Below are 24,426 nucleotides of genomic sequence, written 5' to 3' on the forward strand. Positions count from 1 at the left end.
TTTAGTTGTTTTTCTCACTCTTCAAAATATTTATTCTCCTATTACAATCAAGAAGCCTTGAGGACATACATCAAAGTACTTTGATAATTCTCAGTGAAGAAGTAAACGAAAATACATTAAAGAATATGCTACTTGAAGACTCTATTTCTTATCCAATATCCATTTTGGGAAAAGTATCAATAGCTTTAAAATCCTCACAATAATTGCTGGGCCATCATAGCTTTACAGGTTTCAAAATTTGCCCATAGTTTTTGTCTATTTTTTTAAAAAAGGTATTGAAATAGCTATGTCTTCCCTTTTTAAAAAGTGAATTGTCACCATGTGGCAGTTAAAAGTTGTTTGTTCTGTTTAACTAAACTAATGTTTCAATTTTATGAAGCTTGGTAGAAGTCCTTTAGAGCTCCTTATCAACAAAGTACAGAAGGATGTAGCTTCATTTTACACCTCCCGATTGCATGCCCCTTCCAGAGACAAAACAAGAATCAAAAGTGTCTTCCGAAAAACAGAACTTACAGCTGAAGCAATCAGAAGTCATAAGTAATTATCTAAAAGTAAGTTAGCAAAGAAGAAAAGTTCTTAGGACAGGACACAATTGTGTTTTACTTTAATATATTACATGATTTCCAGAAGTGGTAAAATAGCAGGCAGAAAAAGTGCATGAGCACATGAATAGCTAAATTTCTTACCCAGTATATTTGTCATATACAATTAAAAAATGTGTGTACATGTATATGTGTATATATCCATCCATATACACACATATATGAAAATAATAAAGTCTCATGGCCGGAGTAGAGGTTTTAATCATGTTTCTATTTTCAAAAGATTTTAAAAATCTTAATCTATCATTTCAGAAATGCCATTTGTAAGCAAATAGAAACAGCCAAAACATTAGAATAAAGTGTTCCATTAAAATACATTTCTATAGTCCTAGATTTAATAGTTCTCTTAATCAAATGGAACACTATAAAACTTGTAATTTGTGAAATAAATATATTTTCAATAAATTCATGTTATTTCACAGCAACATACAGCTCATTTATTCTTGTAAAATAACATTTGACCTCTGAACTGTAAATTATCATCTAGACACAAAAGTTATTCAAAGCCTGGATTCATTATAACTGTTTAAGGACTGGAAAAATAAGACACAATATGTTGTCTGCCTTTTATCACTACTAAAGCTAGTGTTTAATATCTTTAAAAGGGGGTAAAAATTCATAGTCAATGTATTTCTTGAAGATGATGATAATACAATAATGAAAATTAAAGTTTTAGAAAGGCTAAAGTACAACACAAATATACATTGTTGCTAATAACATTACACAATAATCAGAGCTTCTTCTATCCAATCTAAAACATACAGCATTATTGACATATAGGTCATGTTTGCTCTAAGTTCAGTAAAGATTAAAAATTAAAGAAGGCCAAGCAAAAAAGTGAGATGACAGGAGTTGCTACAAGGCAGAGTATATGAACAAGTTGCAAAAGCATTACTCTTATTTCTTGTGCCTTTTAAAAAATAACTCCCTCAACTCCGTGTGACAATTCACTAGATTTTGTCCACTTTCCCTCTTTATAAATTTTTGACCTTGGCCTGACTTCCTCATCTAGGTATATATATATTGAGATGCACAGAATCCCTTTATCCATTCCCATCAATTCTGGTCAAAGGAAGAAAATTGGATATAACTTTTATATCTAAAAAAGATAATATATGTTTATAATGACACATCAATTAAAAAAGAAGTACTAAAGCTCTGATGGACATTTTACAATTTTCAATACTACTTTTTTCTGTGAGAGACAATTTGAATGTAACATTTTGAGTTAAAAACAAAGAGTGCTTTAATGCACTGACCAAAAGACCTAGGACTTATGTATTGCACATAAGAGTAAAGGGAATCAACTCACAGTATAATATGCACCACCTCAAGTTAGAAATTATTTTTGCAAAAACTTCTATAAGAGACATTGTGTGAAATGGTGGGTTAAAAATATTGCATGGTAAGACTCATGTAATTCACTAAGTAGGGCCTGTATTCTCACGTGAATCAAGATGGTATGGAAATTGATGTAGAGACTTATAAGAAGACATAGGCTTACACTGATAAACATATAAGAGATACATGCTATGACACATATGGATATCAATGTAGATGTAGATATAGATCAAATACTAGGATCACCTGTGTGACTTCCTTTACTCAAGACTTCATGACAATCACAAAATTATCTTCTTGAGAAAAACTGGAGATTGAGCAAATAAGAACTAATTATAATATTAATCTTAGAGTAGCATTTTGTGTGTGTGTGTGTGTGTGTGTGTGTGTGTGTGTGTGTGTGTATGGGCAATTTATGGAAGGAAGAGCAGGTACCTGTTTATCTTGTTGTTTCTCATTTTCTGGGATAGTGGACCAAGATCTAGCAGTATTGAAGACTGGATTCTAGAAAATAGACAGGAAATAAAAAATAGGGTTTAGAATTTTATGATGAGGGAAGCAAAGACCCTGTTTATGGTTGATAATATTCTAAAAATTCAACCATTATGTGATCCAGAAATAATTCATCTTTTCAGTGTCTTTAGTGGAGGAGGAGACAGCCCCCCACCCCCATAGTGTGAATGGGCTAGGGATTAAGCCTGGCTTTTACCACTCTGACAAACGATGAACCTGTCTATCTCAGCGGACCGCTAGGACTGATAACCTAAGCACTCATCCATAGCAAATTTGCAGGGAGATTTGTAGAAGGTCAGTTCCCACTACAGGAGTCCAACTTGTTGGCATTAGTTTTAGACAAGTTAACCCTAACCTCTCACTGTACTACAAGCTTGGTATGTTAAAAAACTGTGTACAGCAAATTAATTAAAATCTACTTATTAATTAAAACATATATTAACTATACTATTATGCATTAATTATATTAAATATTATTTAAATATGTATATATCTATGCATATTAATTAAAATTTGTATAAACAAATTAGAGAAATGATATAAAATGGTCTCTAATATCAAATTCTTTGTGAACCTAGCCAAAGACCCAGAGACATTTCTCTAATGCTAGAGTCTTTCTGACATTGTCCCTATTCTACTAAACTTCCACTAAAGAGTCCAGCTGTTAGAATATTTATTTCCATGCTTTTTTTTGCACTATTTACAGATAATGTTTAATGCATTAATTAGCTAATTCTACAAGTTAACTTTAGTACAGTAGTTTATTTTGTTTTGATTTTGGGGTGACAGTTTTTTTATTATAATTGTTCCTAAGTTTCTAATTAAGTCCCCAGGATGAGGTTCAAGGATAATCTTATTTTTTGTGCAACTTATATGGAAGTGTTCCCAAATTCAGGGTGTTGGATTGAATGTCAATGACTACTTGAAACTCTTAGATAAATAGTCATGCTGTGTTGTGCCATTATGAAATATTAAATCACAGCCATCCAGGAAAGCCTGACTAATTTGCACAATTAAAAGGAAATAAAATAGACTAAGCAATCATCTTTAAAATATATTTTTATGATTTCATACAAGCACTTACCAGTTAATAATTAATGCAGGAAAATTTTAATGCAGGGAGATTATTTTAAAATTCAAAGCTACTCTAATAATTTGTTTTTTAGAAAATATGTCTTAGTCTACCTTCTTATCAAATTAGAAATGAAAGGGGATGTATCAAGTTTGTTCTATCTCATCGGAATGCCAAAATTAAATGTCATAAGGCTCCAACAATTTAATTACTAAAGTGGTTGTGTCAGTTTATAATAGTTTTCTGCTTGAATTTGGAAGTCATTGATTTTGGCATACTACCCCGACCCACTCAATGCAATGCTTCAAAGCCTGCCTGGTGTGGGAATGTTTAGGGAATACTTAGTATCTTGCTGTATCAGACATTAAGAAAACCATTAATATGAGTCCTCAAGAATTATGTGGATCTTTGGGATCCTGGTGGGACTGAGAACTAGGAAGCCTTTCTTTCTCCAGATAAGTTTCTTGGAACACTTGGAAATGGGTCAGATACACTCTCAGAAATATTTTTTTTAATCAGAGAGCTTGATCCAATACTCTCATTTTGCTAAAAAGAGAGGAGCCCAAAATCTTATTTCAATTAGATAAATAGAGTTAGGAGAAAGGATATAACAGTGTAGACGATGTTCACACCGATAGGGTTTAAAAGTTGGCTGACACACATTTAAATGTATTTTCGTTTGTGTTTTTTTCTCAACGAATTTGCAAGAAAGTCTGATCCTGGTTTGAAGGGAAGAACTGTTCTATTGTTTAAAAAATACTAACAGTAAACAAAAAACTGTGGTCCATGTTTTCTAAGAAGACAAACTAGAGTAATTTCTGCCTGAACCAGACATCTATTTAAAACTTTCATTGGAAGAAATATTTATTGATGTCCACGGATTTGCTAGGTGTTTTACATATGTTCTCTTATTTAGTTGTGCCAGAACATCTGTGAGGCAGCCTATATTCTCTTCTATTTAAATGGGGAAAAACAGACCAACGAACCTGCGGCTCAGGAAGGTTACATAACCTAAGAAAAGTCACACAGCAAGTAAGTACCAAATCTAGATTTAAGGCAAAGTTTCTTTCTTCTATTTTACCGTCAGAGTAGAGTTAAAACTAAGGAGTTTACCGTGGTAAAATGTTGTCTTTATTGAAAGTAAAATGTCACTTTTCTTGCAATCACCAACTGTCACTGTACTTGGCTTTAAATAAAATTTCACAGATTTGAATGTTTTTTGCTACTGTTTCTGCTTCTTCTTCCCTTTTCCCTTCTTCCTCTTCATTTTTATCTTCCCTGAATCTATACTCCAGAATAGTGTTTTCCCCACAGTGTGATGTCTGCATGTATTTTTATAGTCATCTCAACACTCAAGAGGTTTAAGCAATAATATATTTTACAAAGGGAGTATTTGGCTACAGGTGGGCATTTAAATAAACTTTAAAATACACAATTCTAATAAGTAACTTCTGCGTGTACTTCAAGCCAGGCCAAATGTTTTAATATTGTATGACTTCACCATTATTTTCTCAATGTATACAGTGTAGAGTGTGTGAATGGGAAACAATCAATAGGAAATAATTATACTAATTCATGTTCCCTGTCCTGATGCTGTGAATTAATTCAGACAGTATTACAATTCATTGTACTAAATAACATATAATTTATAACACCCGTGATATATAATTCCAAGTACACGGATAATTTGTTAATTTGTTTTGTCTTTGTTTTTCCTTTTTTAATTTTTTCCATTAATATAATTGGGCATACTTTCTAGAGAAAATTTTCAAACAAGGTTTTGAAAAAGACAAAATAGAAAATGCATTTCTGGTTATTAAAGACTAGCTTTGTCTAAGTAAGGCATACTTCAAGTCAAAAACAAAATAATTTGACACAGAGAATAGTGAAAAGCAGATTTGCCATGTCACCTTTCATGTCCCACTGCAAAGAATGTACACTCTGGAATTATGACCTTGGGCTACTTATTTGCTCAAAAATATTTTTTCTCATTTTCAAATGAAGATAAGGAAGATGTGCAGGTTTATCTTGAAGAATGAAATCAACCAGTATTTTTAAAGTGTTTTGCACTATATATGACAAATAGTGGGCATTTATTTTATTTTAATCTCTTTTCCTGTCACTCTTATTTTGAGGCCATAGTTAAACATAATTAAAACCTAAATAGTTATAAAACTGCTTTGAAAATGATTGTTTTAGGCCCCCAACATTTGCTTGACAGAATACAACTTAGAGTGAATTTTTTCCAATCCTGTGAATATCTGAACATTGTATTCATGCTAAGGATAATTTCTGGACTTTCATTTTTAGTTTTAAAATTTTATTGTTTTAAGATTATATAAAAATTTAAGATAATATTTTATTCAAACCAAAATTTAAAGAGAAATATCCAAGATAAAGACAATGTTTAGCCGTAAAACTTATGAACAGTCTCTTATGAACTATATGATTCCAAACCAGAATCTAAGGTCTACATCAGCTACCACTGTGCTTCCCTGGAATTTTCAGGTCACAATGTCATATATCTTTTAGGACACTTAACCATGGTTGGTGTCTATTGTAGATCACAGGGTAATGCTTGTTTTGATTTGCTAGTGCCAGGTGGATAGATCGTGACTTACAAACTGCCTAATTTCCCACAACATCCACCCAATTTGGATGTGGAGCATCTGAACTAAATTATGGGATTATTGTGAGAAAAATATTTCTTTCTCCTAACAAATGTCCTTGCAAGCCAGTGACTCTTTTCTAATTATGATCTAACTCTCTAGGCCTTTGTATCTTTATTTTCTAAGTAATGAACCAAAACACCAACATGAAAGCAGGGAAACTATGAAAGATTACTTTTAAGCCTCAAGCTCCTTTTCATCTATTCATTGCACTCAATATCATGCTGTGATTTCAGGTTGCTACTATTGCTTTGGCCTAATTTCTGGGGGGCTCACTGTGTTTTGTCTATATGAGTCTTTCCTCCTCAAAACCAACTATATGTACCTTTCACAACTCAAGCTAAGTTCTAAGTTGATTTGGTTATTACTATTCAAAAGCTGTTGAATTTCACCTAGAGGCAGCTAGTATTTTACAAGTGAACAAAGAAACAAGTATGGAAAAGTACGCATAGAGTAAAAAGATAAACGTGAGACTTTTTTTTTTTTCACATGCTATCATTTTCCAAATTACATTGTATATTGGAAACATTTTTCTTAAGCATAAAATTGTCAACCTTCATCTACTTCATAATTCTTTTATGAAAAATACTATACTGAATAATAGTTTTTCCTTAAAATCATTATAAGAAATAGATTCTCAGGTAACTTTACATCAGACCAAAATAGTACCTCGAGTTTACTGACACTATGATGTTTTTATTGGTGTGATTTTATTTTTAAGGATTTTTTGATGTAAGGAATCTGACTCGTTTATGTCATAGAATGTAAAGAGAGAGCTATTTGTTGGTTTAAAATAACAAATCAAACACAATGCACTTTAAAATTATTATCTTCTGACCAACACCCAAGTTATTGAATGGCTATTTTAATTCATATCCCATGGGTTATTAGTTAGGTTGGGAATCATTTCACAATTTTATTGATCATTTGTATTTCTCCCAGAGCCAGTTCATATCTCCATTTACTTCAAAGCTTCCTGATAACAGTGTCTTAAGAAAGTGTCTTAAAATTGCAGGGAGAGGGCTATTTTCAGTGTATCAGAAGGAAGAGCAAACCGAGGGGGCATATTCCTAAGCCCATTTCTATTCTACTTTCTAGCACTAGACATTATTTTTTTCCTTCTATAGTCTCTCTTTGACTCAGACTTATTATTTTAGAGTCCACATCCTTTACCCTTGACATGTTTTGTTTTAACAAAGTTCTTCTCATACTTCCTCTAGAAATATGAAAGGACAGAGGAAATTTTTCCCAGACTCTTGCCTTCTTTCTGGTAAAAGAACATCTGGTGAAAAATGTAAAAAAAAAAGCTAGTCTGTTACTTTTAAAAAGTAAACTACCAAAATTTCAATATTACATAATATCAAGCTGAAACTTTACAGAAACTGAATAAAAAATTTGTAACTGATTCTGTTTTATTACAGAAACTGAATCAAAAATTTACAACTGATTCTGTTTTATTAAACAATCAGTTAATTTGGGTAATAAGATAGTAATTATTTCATGTACTAAGGTAGCTGACTTGATCTGATTATTCCAGTTGTAACAATCAGGTCAGATGTTTAATACATGTTGCTTAAATAATGATAAGCTCTCATTTATCAGCTTTTTATTCATATTTTCCCACTTGATTCTCACAGTTGTATGACAACAATACTGTTATTATTCCCCAAAACAATTTCAGAGATGGTTAAACTAAGGCTGGTTAAATAACTTCTCAAAAGGTGAAAATTCATATTAATAAATGTTAGAAGCAATTTTGAAACGATGTAGCCTAACTTTAGTGCCCAAGTTTTAAGCCACGATATAATGCTGCCACCCTGAGCCAAAGACAGGTTTACATTCGATAATAGTTTGACAGCATCTTTTCATATATATGGCCAAAGTGGCTAGTTAGGAGCAATATATACTGGAATAATAATAATAATAAAGCAATATACTATGACAGCTAAAGCTTATTCCAAGAAGACAAATTAGGAGACACATTGAGCATTCAAACATAATCCATTATATTTATAGAGTAAAGGAGAAAGAATATATGATAATTATAAGAGTTTTAGACAATTTTTTTTAATTCTATAACTATTCATAGTCAAAACTGTCACCAAACTAGGAAGAGAAGGAAACACCTTCACTCTAGTAAAGGGCATGTTCAAAAAATCTACTTCTGGTATCACGTTTAATAGCTAAATATTTAATGATTTTTATCTAGGATTGGGAAAAAGCAAGGTTATTTACTCTAGTCATTTCTAGTGAACATTTTACTAAAGGTCTAGCTATTGGTATCACAATAAAATAAGGTAAAGTCTTAAAGATTTGAAAGGAAGAACTAAATCTTTATTAGAGTTTCCTTTTCTCCACATCCTCATTAACACTTGTTTTGATCATGTTGTGCACAATAAGTATACACAATTTTATTTGTCAATTTTAAATAATAAATGTAAAAAGAAAAAGACTATCAGATGGCATGACTGTTTATATAGAAAATCCCAAGGAATCTAAAAAGCAACTGTTACAATTAATAAGGGAGTTTAGCAATGGAGTTGCCAAGAACTGTGAAGGGTCTTGGATTTTATTCTACTTACAAGCTAACAAGTTAGCCTGTCACTTTTTTTTTTTTTTCTCTTTGGCAGAAGGCCCAAGACTCCTGGGTCACAGACAAAGAATTTATTACTCTTGACAACAGCAGCTTGCTGCAAATGTAATGCTAAGAAATGGCTGAGGTAGAGAATGGTCAGGGTCTTGTATTCTTGGTACACTCAACAAAAATGTGCGGGGAAGTTCAGAGCCCATGGTGGACTAGTTCTCTCAAGAGTTCCAGTGTATAAGGATGACATGCCAAAAAACACAATTGTATATTTGTATGCTGGCAATAAAAAATAAAAAATATATATTTAAAAGTTCAAATTATGATAGAATCTATAAAGTATATAATTTTTGAAATAAAATATAAAATTTACCAGAATTCTACATTAACTACAAACTATTGCTGAAAAAATAAACTGAGACTTAAGTATATGGAGAAATATACCTTATTCATGGCTTAGAAAACTGTTTTTTTAAATGACAATTCTCTACAAAGTGTCCCTAAATATTCAACGGAATATCAATTACATTACAAACAGGACTTTTAGTAGAAACTGACCAGCAATTTTTAAACTTTATACAAAATGCAAATAACCTAGAATATCTAAAGGAATTTTGAAAAAAGGGAAAAAATGGCTTATACTACCTGATATCAAAACTTCCTATAAATTCATTAAGTGAAGACAGTGTACACACTGGTAAACAGTTTGGCAAGAAGATCTTGGTGCAGACTGGAAAGCTCAAAAATAGTCCCATACTTTTACAGTTATTTGGTATTTTACCAAATCAATCCATTGGGAAAAGTGCAGTCTTTTCCATAACCTGTTCTGGAATAATTCGATATAAATAATAAGAAAATAAACATTAATTCCTACCTCATTTAATACACAAAGATTTTTGTGGGATGTATTATAGATTTAAACATAAAAGCCAAAATCATAAAGTGTGTAAAGGAAAATATTAAAGCAAATATTCATAAGTAGGGGGTAGGCAAACATTCCTTAGAGCATTTTAAAAAATCATAAAGTAAGAAAAATTCTGCAGGTTATAGTTTATCAAAAGTAAAAACTTCTGCTTATCAAAAGACACCATTAAGAAAAAAACAGGGAAGTCACAAACTTAAAAAAAATGTTCAGAAAATACGCATCTGATGAAGGACTTGTAACCAGGATATATAAATAACTCATACAACTTAACATTAAAAAAATAAAAATTCAATAAAAGTGGGAAATATTAAACACCAGATAAAAGAATCTATAACAATATATATACACACACACATATATTATGTAAATATATATATATATATATATATATATGTTCTCCTTTTTTCATTTTTGAGACAAAGTTTGGCTCTATTGCCCAGGCTGGAGTGCAATGGCATGATCTTAGCTCACTGTAATCTCCACCTCTCAGGCTCAAGCCATCCTCCCACAGCCTCCCGAGTAGCGGAGACTACAGGCACACACCACCACGCCCAGCTAATTTTTTGTATTTGTTGTAGAGACAGGGTTTCACCATGTTGGCCAGGATGGTGGTCTTGAACTGGTGAGCTGAAGCGATCCTCCTGCCTCAGCCTCCCAAAGTGCTGGGATTACAGGTGTGAGCCACCACTTCTGGCCAGAAATGCAAACTGTGTTAAATTAAATTAAAGCCATCTACAAAAGAGTACATATGTACTGGCCAATTATATAAAATTCTAGGCTGGAGAAACTAATTTCTGGAAAAACTCAGAAGAGCTAGTCTCTTGGCCGGGCGTGGTGGCTCAAGCCTGTAATCACAGCACTTTGGGAGGCCGAGACGGGCGGATCACGAAGTCAGGAGATTGAGACCATCCTGGCTAACACAGTGAAACCCCGTCTCTACTAAAAAATACAAAAAACTAGCCGGGCGAGGTGGTGGGCACCTGTAGTCCCAGCTACTCGGGAGGCTGAGGCAGGAGAATGGCGTAAACCCGGGAGGCGGAGCTTGCAGTGAGCTGAGATCCGGCCACTGCACTCCAGCCCGGGCCACAGAGTGAGACTCCGCCTCAAAAAAAAAAAAAAAAAAAAAAAAAAAAGAGCTAGTCTCTGGTGGAAAGAGGGTCAACAGAGATTTACTGGAAAGAGGCTTGTGGGAAATGTCTTGGGTGATACATTTTACATATTCATAAAGATTTTGGTTACACAGATGTATATATCTATTTAAACTCAGCAAATACACAAGATTTAGCCATATTCTTTTACGTAAATTTTACATCAAAGGCAAAATGCTGTAAATTAATATTGAGATCTCATGTTCTGAGATCTGCAATTAGCTTTAAAAAGCATCAAAAATTAGATGGCTAGAGGAATGGCTAGATGTGTGATAAATCAATTATAATAAAGTATGAATGATAAAATCCAGGTAGTAGATGTGCACAATCATTGTAATTTTTTTTAATTGGCTCTATGTTTAAACTTTTATAATGAAATATCAGGAAAAAAAATCTATCATGCCAAACTGTCTTAAAAATATACCACCCCCTATCCTCACCTTAACAAAAAACAAGGACAATTGCAGTTACTATACCAAACTCCTTTGTTATACTTCTGAGCCACCTTATTATTTGGCTTCCTTCCAACAGTATCAGGATAGCTGCAGAATCTACAGGTATTATGTCTGCATTATGAGCAAGAAGACAGAAAAAAATAAAAACGTTGGAGTTAACGTACTGAAGGAGATATTGGTTGAGAAAAATAAAATTATAGAAGCTTTATCCAGAAAATTCTGAGTAAAATAGGATCACACGACCTGAGCCACAAGGATCCTGGGAAACCTCTACGTTATACAAAGGGAAGGGAAATGAAGATTGAATGGATCTTGAGTAGTTAATCCTCGTATACGCCACATGAGTTACATCCATATATCTGATAATCCCTGTTTAAACATTTACATTTAAAGAACAGAACCCTAAAGAATATGATTGGACTTTCTCTGTAGGATGCGGCTCCTCCATTGATAGATACTACCACAGGATGACAAAGTAGGGAGTTGGCCGTTTTGTTGAAAACCATCAAACGTTAGCATTGGTGGGAATTTAGTTCAGTCTCTCCACAGAGAAATTCTCTAAGCTTCTGCAGGGGTTGAGAAAACGAGGTCAGGAGTAATAAATCTAGCAGCCAGCAATAAGAAATCCAAGCAGGCAAGAGCACTGGGTATCTCACTCTTGTTGCCATAAGTGAATCATCCTGTTCCCAAGATCCTTCATTCAGAAGCATAGCTCAACTCAACGTCCTTGAGCCCAGGACTTCAGACAGTAAAATTCTGCCGGCATTGAAGAAGACAGTTATTGGATGGCATGGATTCTGGGAAGGTGTCTAGAGATCTGATTTTCTTGAGGTGCAAGGTATGTCTCCTATAACTCTTCACCAGTCTAGTATCTTTTACTGGCTTCCCCAAGTCCACTTAGGTTTTAGCTCCCGTGTTTTGATAAATCAGTTGGTACAGTTCCACCTGCTTTCTTCTTCCAAAATTTTGCTATTTCTTGTTATCTACTACTTTTGGCCTTCTCTGTCTCTGCTGCCTCTTAGTGATGCAAAACTTCCTTAGATACCTCACTCTGAGGCTTGTTTTCAGTTTTGTTTTGTTTTTTGTTTTTTTCCTGGATTACTGAACATTTTATTTAAATCAAGAATAGTTATTGGATGTCATGGACACAGACTTTTGAGGAACATTCCATGTAAGTCTCTCTTTTTAACTGTCCTGTTCTCTTTCGTCTGAGATGGGGTAATTCAAGACATTTTACTAAATAAATCATTTGAGAATATGACTTCTAAAATATTCACAAATACTTGGAAAAACAACTCAATCCTCTTTACTTGGTATGTCAAAATACATGATTATACCATAAATTAATTTTGGAATCATACATATTAATGTTCAAGCCTGGGTCCGGATTGTCTTTGTACAAATTAGGCAAAGACGTTCCCCTTGAGTGAAGGCTCTACCAAAAGAGTCCAGCTGAGGAAGAGGAGTATGGGTTGGATGGAGCTAACCATCCATGTAACACAACACACCAGTACATATTAAAACCTGCACAAACACATGTGGGGACCTGCTGGGTTCCCATCTTTTACAGCTATTAACTTTGCGCAAGTTGTTTAATTTACTTGAATTTTAAGTACTCATATATATAAAGTAATTATAATGGTATCCAATTAAATATTTATGGAAATTTTATGAGAATCAGATGAAGTATTTTTAATAATAAATCATGCATGGTACTTAGTATTAGCTCCCATTGCTTTATCACTTACACAACCAACAACAATTCAGATTTTTTTTACATTATGTTCTTCAGATTAAATGGAGCCCTATGTCAATGTTTTATTCTGAGCATAAATATGTGTACAACCTGTTGAAAGGAGGAGGTAAAAACCAGTATGCGTACTTCCCTAGTTGTGCATAATCTAAGATAATAATTCATTTTACTGAACTGCTACTGAACTGTGATTAAGGCAGTAATTTATGATGATTTTTAAGTTTATATTTTATCTTTTTGGAAAAGAACATAATGGTATAGCTTTGAATTATCCATCATTTCCCATTCAGATACCCAGAAATCACATTTTCATAAGTAATTGGTAATAGATAATATCATTTTTGCTCTTTTTTAACAACATTTTGTTGTTGTAGGTTTTTCCTATAGAAAATAAGTTGTTTCTTATTACAGATTATTTTAATGATTTATCTCATTGTCTTGTCCAAAAAAAACGAAACATGGAGAGATATGAGATTTTTAAAAATCCGGTTAACTGATAGGTCATATACCATATTAATATTGAAAACATGATCTGTGCTGTCAATTTTTCTCTCTTTCATCTTCTATTCTTTTTAACCACACACTCTCAGTTGGAAAGAAGCAAAGAAAAATTCGAGATGTGTGATATGTACATGCATTTATTTCCACAAATACCTATTTTTAAAAAGCATGTTTTAAATCACAAATTTTTAAAAATCTATATGAATTATAGTTTAATACATTGGGAACTACCTTATTTTTTCCCAATGAACATTTTTAGGTGTGCAGAATAATAAGCAAATTGATTTGAAAATGAACAAAGAAAAAAAGATTAAGATCTAATATGGATATTTTAATTTTTGGAACATTGACATTTGTCATTATTTGTTGCAAGTTGGCAAAATTGTTTAACCAATGGAACTACATTTCTGATAATGTAAGAGATTTATTCCATAATAATAAAAACAGATTTTATGTGTGATTTTATGGTAACATCTGTCTATGTAGTACATGAAAATAAAGGATCATTTGAAAAGATAAATACAAGATGTTTAAACATATATTGATCAGAATCAATTCAGGTGAGTTAATTTTAAAAAGATGGATTAAAAAAGGGACCTTCCCTTAAGAATGTCACATTCAATAAATATACATGTATTTTATAACATGTTCACAAAACATTTGAAACTTAATAATGTTTTTTAGAGCAAGTGAAAATATAAATAAGAATATAATAATAAGAATAGAGTAGGGGAGAATAGTGGAATATGAGGATGCTTGTGGCAGAAAGAGGTATGTTAAAATAGCACTGTTTAGCTAAAAGAAGGTATTACAGATTAAGATGGTCACAAAAATAACATAACACTCAATGGGTGTCATAAGCTTAATTGTTCATGATTATCTCCATTATTTTATGTGTGATGGCATTCTATTCATAAACCTGGTTTATATGTTGACTCTACGTTATTTCTAATACAATATAGTCAGAAGCAAAAGTGTAAAAGCAGAGTGAAGATAAGACAGAAAAGACTTCAGAACTCAAACAGCAGAAGACAGAATCACCTGCTTCTAGCCCATTCACAATCTGCTTCTATGAAATGCAGAAGCAATGCCTCTGGTGATGACTTTGATTATCTTATCAGTGTCTTCTTAAACAGATCCAGGCCCTATCATTCGTAAAAGGAAACAAAGAGTGAGCATTGGCCTTGCCCTCTCCCACTCACACGCCATGGTTGTGGATGAACCGCTTTATTTCTGCAGGCTCAAGTTTCTAAGAGGCTCAGTGATTATTTTGAAGCACTTTAGTCTCTAGCAACTGAGAATTCAATTTTTCTTTTCTTTTCTTCCATTATGTTAGCATTTATCCTTCATAAGGTCAGCACCATTTATAGATAATGCTGTACGAAACACATTTTAAAATTGGTGGAACGAACATAGAACCCTAAACATGGAGAATAAATTGCCAGCTAGAAAGTTTGCCCTCCAGCAATGCAATCCCAAACAGGTATTTCAGACATTTAATTTTCACCTCCCTGCAAAAATAAGTTTCTTCTTAATACTTAAAGAAATACCTTAAATCATTCCAAAGTTCAGAAAAGGAAGTCAGTGCTTGATACTTTAATTAGCAGTAATCGTCAGTCATCTGTAAAGAATAATGTCATCAACATAAAGAAGCATAGATGGTTACCTAAGGGAATTCTTAAGCAATTGCAGACATTTTCAAAATGAAAAACACTAGATGCAGTGTCTCATTTTTGCAATCTCTGCATTTGCTGTTTATCTAGTGAAACGCTTATAGTCTTCCTTCCTTCCCTAAAAAAATGGCTAGAGACTAAAGGACAAAGAAGCTTTCCTGTCCCAATTTTGTTTCTAATACTTCAATTTATTTAGTTTGTGAGCTCTCTCCTTGCATGTAATGTATAATTTATGCAGTAGTTACCTCCCTCATGGATACAGCACAAAGATTAATGAGTGTTGGTTTTAAAGTTACTTCTTCATTATTATCTTACTGCATAGTGGGAGGTTGGCCTTATCTAAGTAGAAATACCTGTAAGTTTTGGAAATATTGTTGCATTTAGGGAAAGAAGGATTTTCTTTTTTTCTTTTTTTGTTTTTTGAGACGGAGTCTCACTCTGTCGCCCAGGCTCGAGTGCAGTGGCCGGATCTCAGCTCACTGCTAGCTCCGCCTCCCATATTTACACCATTCTCCTGCCTCAGCCTCCCGAGTAGCTGGGACTACAGGCACCCGCCACCTCGCCGGCTAGTTTTTTTGTATTTTTTTAGTAGAGACGGGGTTTCACCGTGTTAGCCAGGATGGTCTTGATCTCCTGACCTCGTGATCCGCCCGTCTCGGCCTCCCAAAGTGCTGTGATTACAGGCTTGAGCCACGCGCCTGGCTAACTGATGGCTCACAACGTCTCTAAGATACTAGAAATATTCTACCTCTATCTCTTTTGAGAGAGATAGGAGTACAAACTTCAAAAAATATGTTTATTAATGAAAATTGATACACATAGTTGCACAAAGCCCCCCAAAGTATAGTGCAGTAGTATATGAAATTATAATGCTAAGTTATAAATGTTAAAGTAACTCCCTCACCATATTGTGTGGCTCTGAGCTGTTCTCAAAACAAATAACAAAATTGAATGTTCATTTATTCTCTCAATTTTCTGTTAGTTCATTCAAGGAATTTGTATACTTTGCATGTGTTATGTTTTCTCTCTTTCTATCCAGGTTGCCCTTTTCTTTCATGAATATCTAGGTCTCCTATATTTTCTTTCACAAGGTTTAATCCTTGTGTTTTCTGGTTGAACCCTAAATCATAGTCAATAAACTTGAGGCTCTCTACAGGATTAGGAATTGCTGCTTTTGTTTGTTTTGTTTCTTTCTACCACATCTCATATGAAATAAACTGTTTTAATATCATTTCAGTATCTTTCTCAATAGACAAACTGGCTTTTAGCTGAGTGCATTGCTTCTAATATAAAGTATTTCTTAATATCTCTTGTAACAAGTTGTAACCATATGATTAAGTACTAGCCAATAAGGTATTTATGAACAAATTATAACTTTTTTCCAGGAAAATTCCTTAAAATGAAAGGAATTTTTTCAATAAATATTCTTCCATAAACTATTTAGAATATCACTGATTGTCTGAAACTGTATCATCCATGTTGAACTATCTGGAGACCTTATAAACGGAGCAACAAGATAGAAGAAGCCTGCTTTCCTGACAGTAGCCATTGGCTGTCTACTTGTTTATTTATTTTCCATGACAGAGGAGTAAACTTTTAATTAAGGATCTATTTTTGGAGGTTCTGCTTGGTTCATAAACAAATGTAATTTTAACTAATACAGCCTAGTAAATTGCTAAGCATATATTATAACCTACATAAAAACATCCTGATTATTTGACTTCAATTTTTTTAGGGCTATGAACATAGTGCTTAATCCAAGTACTCCACGGATAAAACAGACATGACTCATACAATAAAAACTTGCTAGACCTAATATTTTATGATTGTTAAAATTGTGATTTTAACAGATACTCATACTTGACAACTATGGATAAATATAAAGATTACAATGAATGAGAAAATATATAATAAAACTAATACAAAAATCATCCTAATAAAATTATCCAAAGGTAACTTCTATCACCTTATATTATTTTAGAGAAAAGAAAATATCACTATCCATCCAATTTAGTTCCTGATGTTTCTTATTTGGCATAATTAGGATTATTTTATTAATATATTTATTTTTTCCACATTATTCGTCTAAAATGATGTATGTATTCATTCAATACAAATTTATTCAGCACATATTAGGCACCATGCACAATGTTAAACACTCTGTAAGGAGGTACGCAAGATGTATCTAGTCTACACCATTATGGAGTTCCAATCTAGTAGGGGATATTAAATAAGCAAATCCATTCTAATACATTTATCTGTCTTTCTTATAAACATATGGCTTAGCATTGGTAAGTTGTCAAATTCACCAGTTCTATCTTTGCCCAAAGAATCTGGCAATACTTAAATACAAGGGCAGATTGTAAAACCTTTTTTCTTAGGGAAGTGTCTCACTTCAGGAAATAGAAATTATCTGATAACGGTATTGGATGTTATTAATATACCAATATCGTGGCATCAGTATCACGACAAACAAGCACACATGTGACCATATTCTTAGGTTACCTGAGTAATGTGGACATTGTTTTCCTTTCCTTTCTTGCATACAAATGGTATTAATATATCACAGGCAGGAGGCCACTTACAGATGGTTGACTTACTAGATTTTTTTTTTCATAGTCCATTTCTTTAGAACTCAAAATCTTTTCTTGTGGAAGCGTAGATACTGATTGTGGTTCTATTCTCAAGAGAACTCGTAAAATCCTGCTAAACCTCTAGAGTGCTGGAAACATTAAGCCCTTAAATATGAAGTAAGTTTTGAGTTCTGATTATAGGGGCATGAGTTTTGTAAACCTAGAAAGCCTGAGACAGGTCTCAGTTAATTTAGAAAGTTTATTTTGGCAAGGTTGAGGATGCGTGCCCATGACACAGTCTCAGGAATTCCTGACAACGTGCCCAAGGTGGTTGAGGTGCAGCTTGGTTTAATGCGTTTTAGGGAGTCATGAGACATCAATCAAGTAGATTAAGAAATACATTGATTTGGTCCAGAAAGGAGGGACAACCCGAAGCAGGGGGTAGGGTGTGGGTTGTGCTACCAGGCTATCGGTAAATTTAAATATTTTCTGGTTGACAATTGGTGGAGTTTCTCTAAAGCCCTGGGATCAACAGAAAGGAATGTTTGGGTTGCCATAAGAGGTGGTGGAGACCAAAGTTTCATCATACAGGTGGAACTTTTAGCTGGCAGTCCTCAGAGAGAACAGGGTGTAAAATGTTTCTTATCAGACCTAAAGTTTGCTGATGTTAATGCTAGAGAGGTATAATGAGGCATATCTGACCCTCATTTTGCTTCGCGGCATGAACCAGTCTTTCAGGTTAAGTTTCAAGAGCCCTCACTGAAGAGGAAGTCCATTTAGATGAGTGGGGAGCCTTGGAATTTTAGCTTTGGTTTATAGTTTCAAAAGGAAAGAAGAGAAAGAGGAAAAGAAGAAAGAGGAAAACTATGAGGAAAAGAATAGAAGAATAAAAGTGAACAGAAAAAAAATATAAAGCAAGAAAAAAGAAAATATCTTCCATGTTATTTTGAGTAAAATCAATCTTTTCTTAAATATACAAAGTTTGTCGTCAGTATACTGATTAACTAAACTCCTCTTTCAATGTTATTTTCAATTGCTCTTGTATTCCTCCAAGTGCTCTCTGTGACATATCCTCCTGCTCTACTTAGCAATAGTCAATATCAGCTTGCCCAACAGCCACCAATAATTTCATTTCTTTTGTTGCATCTGATTCCAGTTAAGAGTCATTAGAAAAGTGGTGAAAGTGGTGCCTCTGAACAAATATGTAATGGTACCTTTTTATACATCCAGTTATTGTTGTGATCCTTAAATTTAGAGTTAATATAGAATAATTTTTCCAAACCACAACAATTTTACAGGCAAAAGAGACACTCTTAATAACTATGCCAGGACAACAGGCTAACCCAGGGCTGTCCCAGGCAGACTGGAAATATTGATCACTTATGTAAATGGGTCTTTGTTAACTCAAATGAATCCATAACTGGTAAATGTTGAGATGAGTGAGGTCATTCAATGTTACAAATTTGGATCATGGGGAAGAAGTACTAATAAAATATCCCTCCCTTAAACTATTTTCTACAGATCAGTACCTCTGAATTATTCCTCATTTCCATAACTTTTCTTGATCTCATGTATTCTCATCAATTTATTAACCTGAATTTACCCAAAACTTTACTTTTACATAATGGTCTACTTTTTCCTCCACAATTGCAAATTGGTTTTAGCTAGAAATATAGAAATTGTGAGTTGAGAAGAGAAAAATTTGGTCAGGTTGTCAGAGGTGTGTGAACCAGAGAATTCCATCTTGAATAGGAGCTGAGTAAAATAAAACTAAGACCTACTGGGCTGCATTCCCAGACAGTTAAGGCATTCTAAGTTACAGAATGAGACAGGAGGTCAACACAAGATATGGGTAATAAAGACAAAACCCACCAGCTAACACCAACCAAAACCAAGATGGCAACGAGAGTGACCTCTGTTATGAAGTTACCCTATATGGTATAAAAGGGGGAGGTATGAATAATCCACCCCTTGTTTAGCATATAATCAGGAAATAAGGAAATAACCATAAATTTGGGCAACCAGCAGCCCTCGGTGCTGCTTTTTTTATGGAGTAACTTCTTTCATTCCTCTACTTTCTTAATAAACTTGCTTTCACTTTACGGACTTACCCTGAATTGTTTCTTGAGCAAGATCTAAGAACCCTCTCTTGGGGTCTGGATCAGAACCCCTTTCCTGGAACAAGGTGATGGCCAAGCAAGAGTACCTGTTTATACAGTAAAGCCTTGTAAAAGAACCTGGGGAAAAGGATGTTTGGTTTCATCTAAAATATGTGAAAAAGAATTAGTTACACACACATTGGTAGTGTCTGTTAGGTTTAGGAATGGAGCGATTGCAAGCAAAGCTAAAGCAAAGGACGTTGTGTATTGGAAGAGAGATTATGGACAAGCATCGATGTTGCGCTTATTCTTCACTTGAACTAAGTTATTTAAATTGTTATAACAACAACAATAACACAAGGGCTATCAGCAAATTAGGTGAGCAAATTCATGTCCACCTGATACTAATGTTGTGCATGTGGTAAATTGTTAACTATATAGTATGATTTAAAGTGTCAGAATTATTTTCTCTACACAGCCAACATAGTGTCCGAAGTTACCTCTTCAGATCCAATTCATTTAGAACAAGTATGACCTTTCCCTGCTGTCCTTTGCTCCCTCTTAAGCCAGTGCTTCCAGGGAGGGATGGCACAATTATCTCCAGGCTCTGTACTAAGGAACATAAAAGCACATATGGGTTTATGCTAAAAAAGAAACAGAGGTTTTATGCTAAAAGAAAAACAGACAAGGCCGGGCGCGGTGGCTCAAGCCTGTAATCCCAGCACTTTGGGAGGCCGAGACGGGCGGATCACGAGGTCAGGAGATCGAGACCATCCTGGCTAACACGGTGAAACCCCGTCTCTACTAAAAGATACAAAAAACTAGCCAGGCGACGTGGCGGGCGCCTGTAGTCCCAGCTACTCGGGAGGCTGAGGCAGGAGAATGGCGTGAACCCGGGAGGCGGAGCTTGCAGTGAGCTGAGATTCGGCCACAGTACTCCAGCCTGGGCGACAGAGCGAGACTCCGCCTCAAAAAAAAAAAAAAAAAAAAAAAAAGAAAAGAAAAAGAAAAACAGACAAAAGAGGAAAACATCTTTCACCAAAATTAATTGCATTTTAGAGCCAATAAATCACTCCTACCATTTACAATTTATTTTTTCACTGATGTCATTGAATTTTAATTAGAACTATGCAGACTTATTTTAATTGTAACATATCAGTCTTATAAAACAAATTAATTTTCAACAAAGTTAGCACTGATTCTTTGCAAAGACTGCAATTCAAGAAGATATGCAGTTTAATCCAACTTTTCTTTTAAATTCAATACTATAAAAAATTAAGAGACAAGGAGAAGAAGGAGCAGTGATTACAGGCCAGCTGCTATGATGTGTAGCCTAACACAGTGGTGTGGTGGTGGAAACCTGAAGAAACAGATTTTGTCCCAGCCCTGACATTCACTTTCCTCTCATGGAACTGGGAGATAGTTTCCTACCCTGTTTGAGCCTCAGCTTGTTTCCCCATAAAAAGGAGACATTTATATTTCATTGCAATGTTACAATAAAATGAAAAATATGTATATAAAGCATCATGAAATTCTTGATAGATAGTATTTAGTAAATTGTATTTGATATTATTTTATCACTTCAGTACAGGGCAAGGTAGCAGATTAGTTACAATCAGTAACTGGACAATGACAATTAAAAAACAAAACGGTCAACTAGATTTGCATAGGAAGTCACAGTATTAGTACAAGAGGGTAGACACAAATTTAACTGATTTTTCAGATTTTGTGGACAAATGAGTCATTTGACGAACAGCTATTATAGCAGCATGTCAACAATATCGCATATGCTAACTCTAGTTAGTACTCAACACTCCGTGCCTAGAAGAGAGAAAGATGAATATGTGAGAAATAAGTCAAATGGTCGACTGGCATTCTTAGTGCTTTTCGGACTTTAATGTGTATATTAATTACTTTTGATTCTTTTTGAATTTCAGATTCTAAATTATTAGATTTGAGAAGAAGCCTAAGATCCTGCATTTCTAAAATTCCCCAACTGGTGCCAACGTAGGATGGCATATTTAACAACTATAGATGCAGGCAGCCTAGTTAAATTTGGGTTATAGATAAACACTTGTATACTTGTTTTGTATGCGTATGCCCCAATGTCAATACATCTACTAAAACATATTTTTATCTGAATTTATAATTTAACTGGATATTCTGTATTTTATCCAGTGACTATATATCAGTGTCAATGCTCAGTAGATCACTTTTGAGTAGCAAGATTTTCAACCTTAAAACTCAGATTGTGATTATACACAAATATTGAGATGAAATATAAGCATATTATTTAACTATTCCAGAAAATTGAGAGCAGTAGGATGATAAACACATGCTTTCTACTTGCATGACTTTGTGGTTTTTGGAACAAAAGGCTTATTAGGATTTGATGTGACCTGATATTAGAGTGCAAGAGGGAGAGCAGAAGATTTAACCTGCAACACAGAAGTAGGGGAAGCCAAGGGCTACAGAAACTAGATCCTCTCCTCTCTCTTGACTGTCTTTCATGTGATTCCTCTGGAATAAACTGGAATTTGAATGATGGCATGGGACCTAGGAGAGTGACAAGGGTAGCAAGTCTCATTGATCAGCTAATTATAGTAAATATTTTACTGTTTCTGGAAAACTTTTTTTTTTTTTTCAGACAGAGTTTTACTCTTGTTGCCCAAGCTGGAGTGCAATGGTACAATCTTGGCTCATTGTAACCTCCACCTCCCGGGTTCAAGCGATTCTCCTGCCTCAACCTCCCGAGTAGCTGGGATTACAGGTGCCTGCCCTCACACCCAGCTAATTTTTGTATTTTTAGTAGACACAGGGTTTCACCATATTAACCAGGCTGGGCTCGAACTCCTGACCTCAGGTGATCCACCCACCTCAGCCTCCCAAAGTGCTGGGATTACAGGCATGAGCCACCGTGCTCAGCTTTTTTTTTTTTTTTTTTTTTTTTTAAATTAAAAGCTGATAAACACACAAGAAAGGGCAGGTAAGATGAAATGTACCTCACACATCAAATTCTTCAAAATGAGCCTGCATCAGTGTGAGGGAACTGGAGGAGGGAGACAGAAACCAGAGAAGGTAATTTTTTTTTACCTGAAAGAAACTAACATACAAAAAATACACTGAAATGTATTTTACTTATCTGTTTCTTAGGGATGCTAACAAGTACATGATTGTGTGTGTATATATTAACTTCAAACATTAGTGCCTAAGAAAAATCTGTATTTATCAAACATGTCCATGTTTGCAGCAGAAACAATATTATGGAATGAAAGCCCATCAGAGGCTTTTTGTGATGAATTGTTAAGATTGGATAACTTAACATATAAAAGAATTTCAGCAGTAGAGCATACTCCCTACTATCAACAATTTGTATTCTCTGTTACCAAAGCTTTGTTAGGTAGGTGATAAACAATTTTAAATCAGTTGAAATTTAACATATTGTTATATTTTTCTTATATTGAAGAACAAAGAGTAGACTTCAACTGAACACATGCAATGATTTAGCATAGTTACATAAAACAAAAAAGTTTCATCTATGTTTGAAAACCTTGTAAGTGCAATAATTATGTGGTTGAAATCGAATGAATGAGAAAAATAGTAGGAGGGAATTAAGGCAAGAAAGAATGCAAGAGGAAAAACAATAAATTACATATACGCAAATTCAATGCAATCCCTAACAAAGTTCCAATGTCAATTTTACACAAATAGAAAGATAAAACAATTCTGCAGGCTGGGCAACATGGTAAAACCCCATCTCTACAAAAAAATAAAACACACACATACACACACACACACACACACACACACACACAAATAACTGGATGTTTTGGTACACCTCTAGTGCCAGCTACCCAGGAGGTTGAGGTGGAAGGATCACCTGAGCCCAGGAGGTCAAGGCTGCAGTGAGCCATGATCATGCCACCACCCTCCAACCCTGGGTGACAGAAAAGAAAAAAAAAGAAGAAGCAAATCTAAAATTCTTGTGAACCCACAAAACATTCTGAATAGCTAAAGTAATCCTGAGAAGGAAAACAAACATCACACTTCCTGATTTCAAAATTATAAGTTACAGCTATAGCAATCAAAGAGTATGATACTGGCATAAAAACAAATTCATAGAACAATGGAACAGAGTAGATAGCCCAGAAACAAACCCAAGCATATACAACCAAATAATTTTTAACAAGAGCATCCAGAAGACACAATGGGTAATGATAGTCACTTCAGTAAACTGTTTTAGAAAAACTGCATATCCATAAGAAAAAGTGAAAGAGGACCCTATCTTAAATCACACACAAAAAAATAAATTCAAAATGCACTAATTACCCACATATAACACCTGAGACTGTAAAACTCTTAGAAAAAAGCACAGGGGAAAAGCTCTTTAACATTGGCCTTGGCAATAATTTTTTGAATAGGATACCAAAACCATAGGTAACAAAAGCAAAAATAAACAAGAGGGACTACATCAAACTAAAAAGCTTATGCACTTCAAAGGAAACAAACAACAAAATA

This window comes from Rhinopithecus roxellana, chromosome 11 (assembly GCF_007565055.1).
Source record: "Rhinopithecus roxellana isolate Shanxi Qingling chromosome 11, ASM756505v1, whole genome shotgun sequence".
Lineage (NCBI taxonomy): Eukaryota > Metazoa > Chordata > Mammalia > Primates > Cercopithecidae > Rhinopithecus > Rhinopithecus roxellana.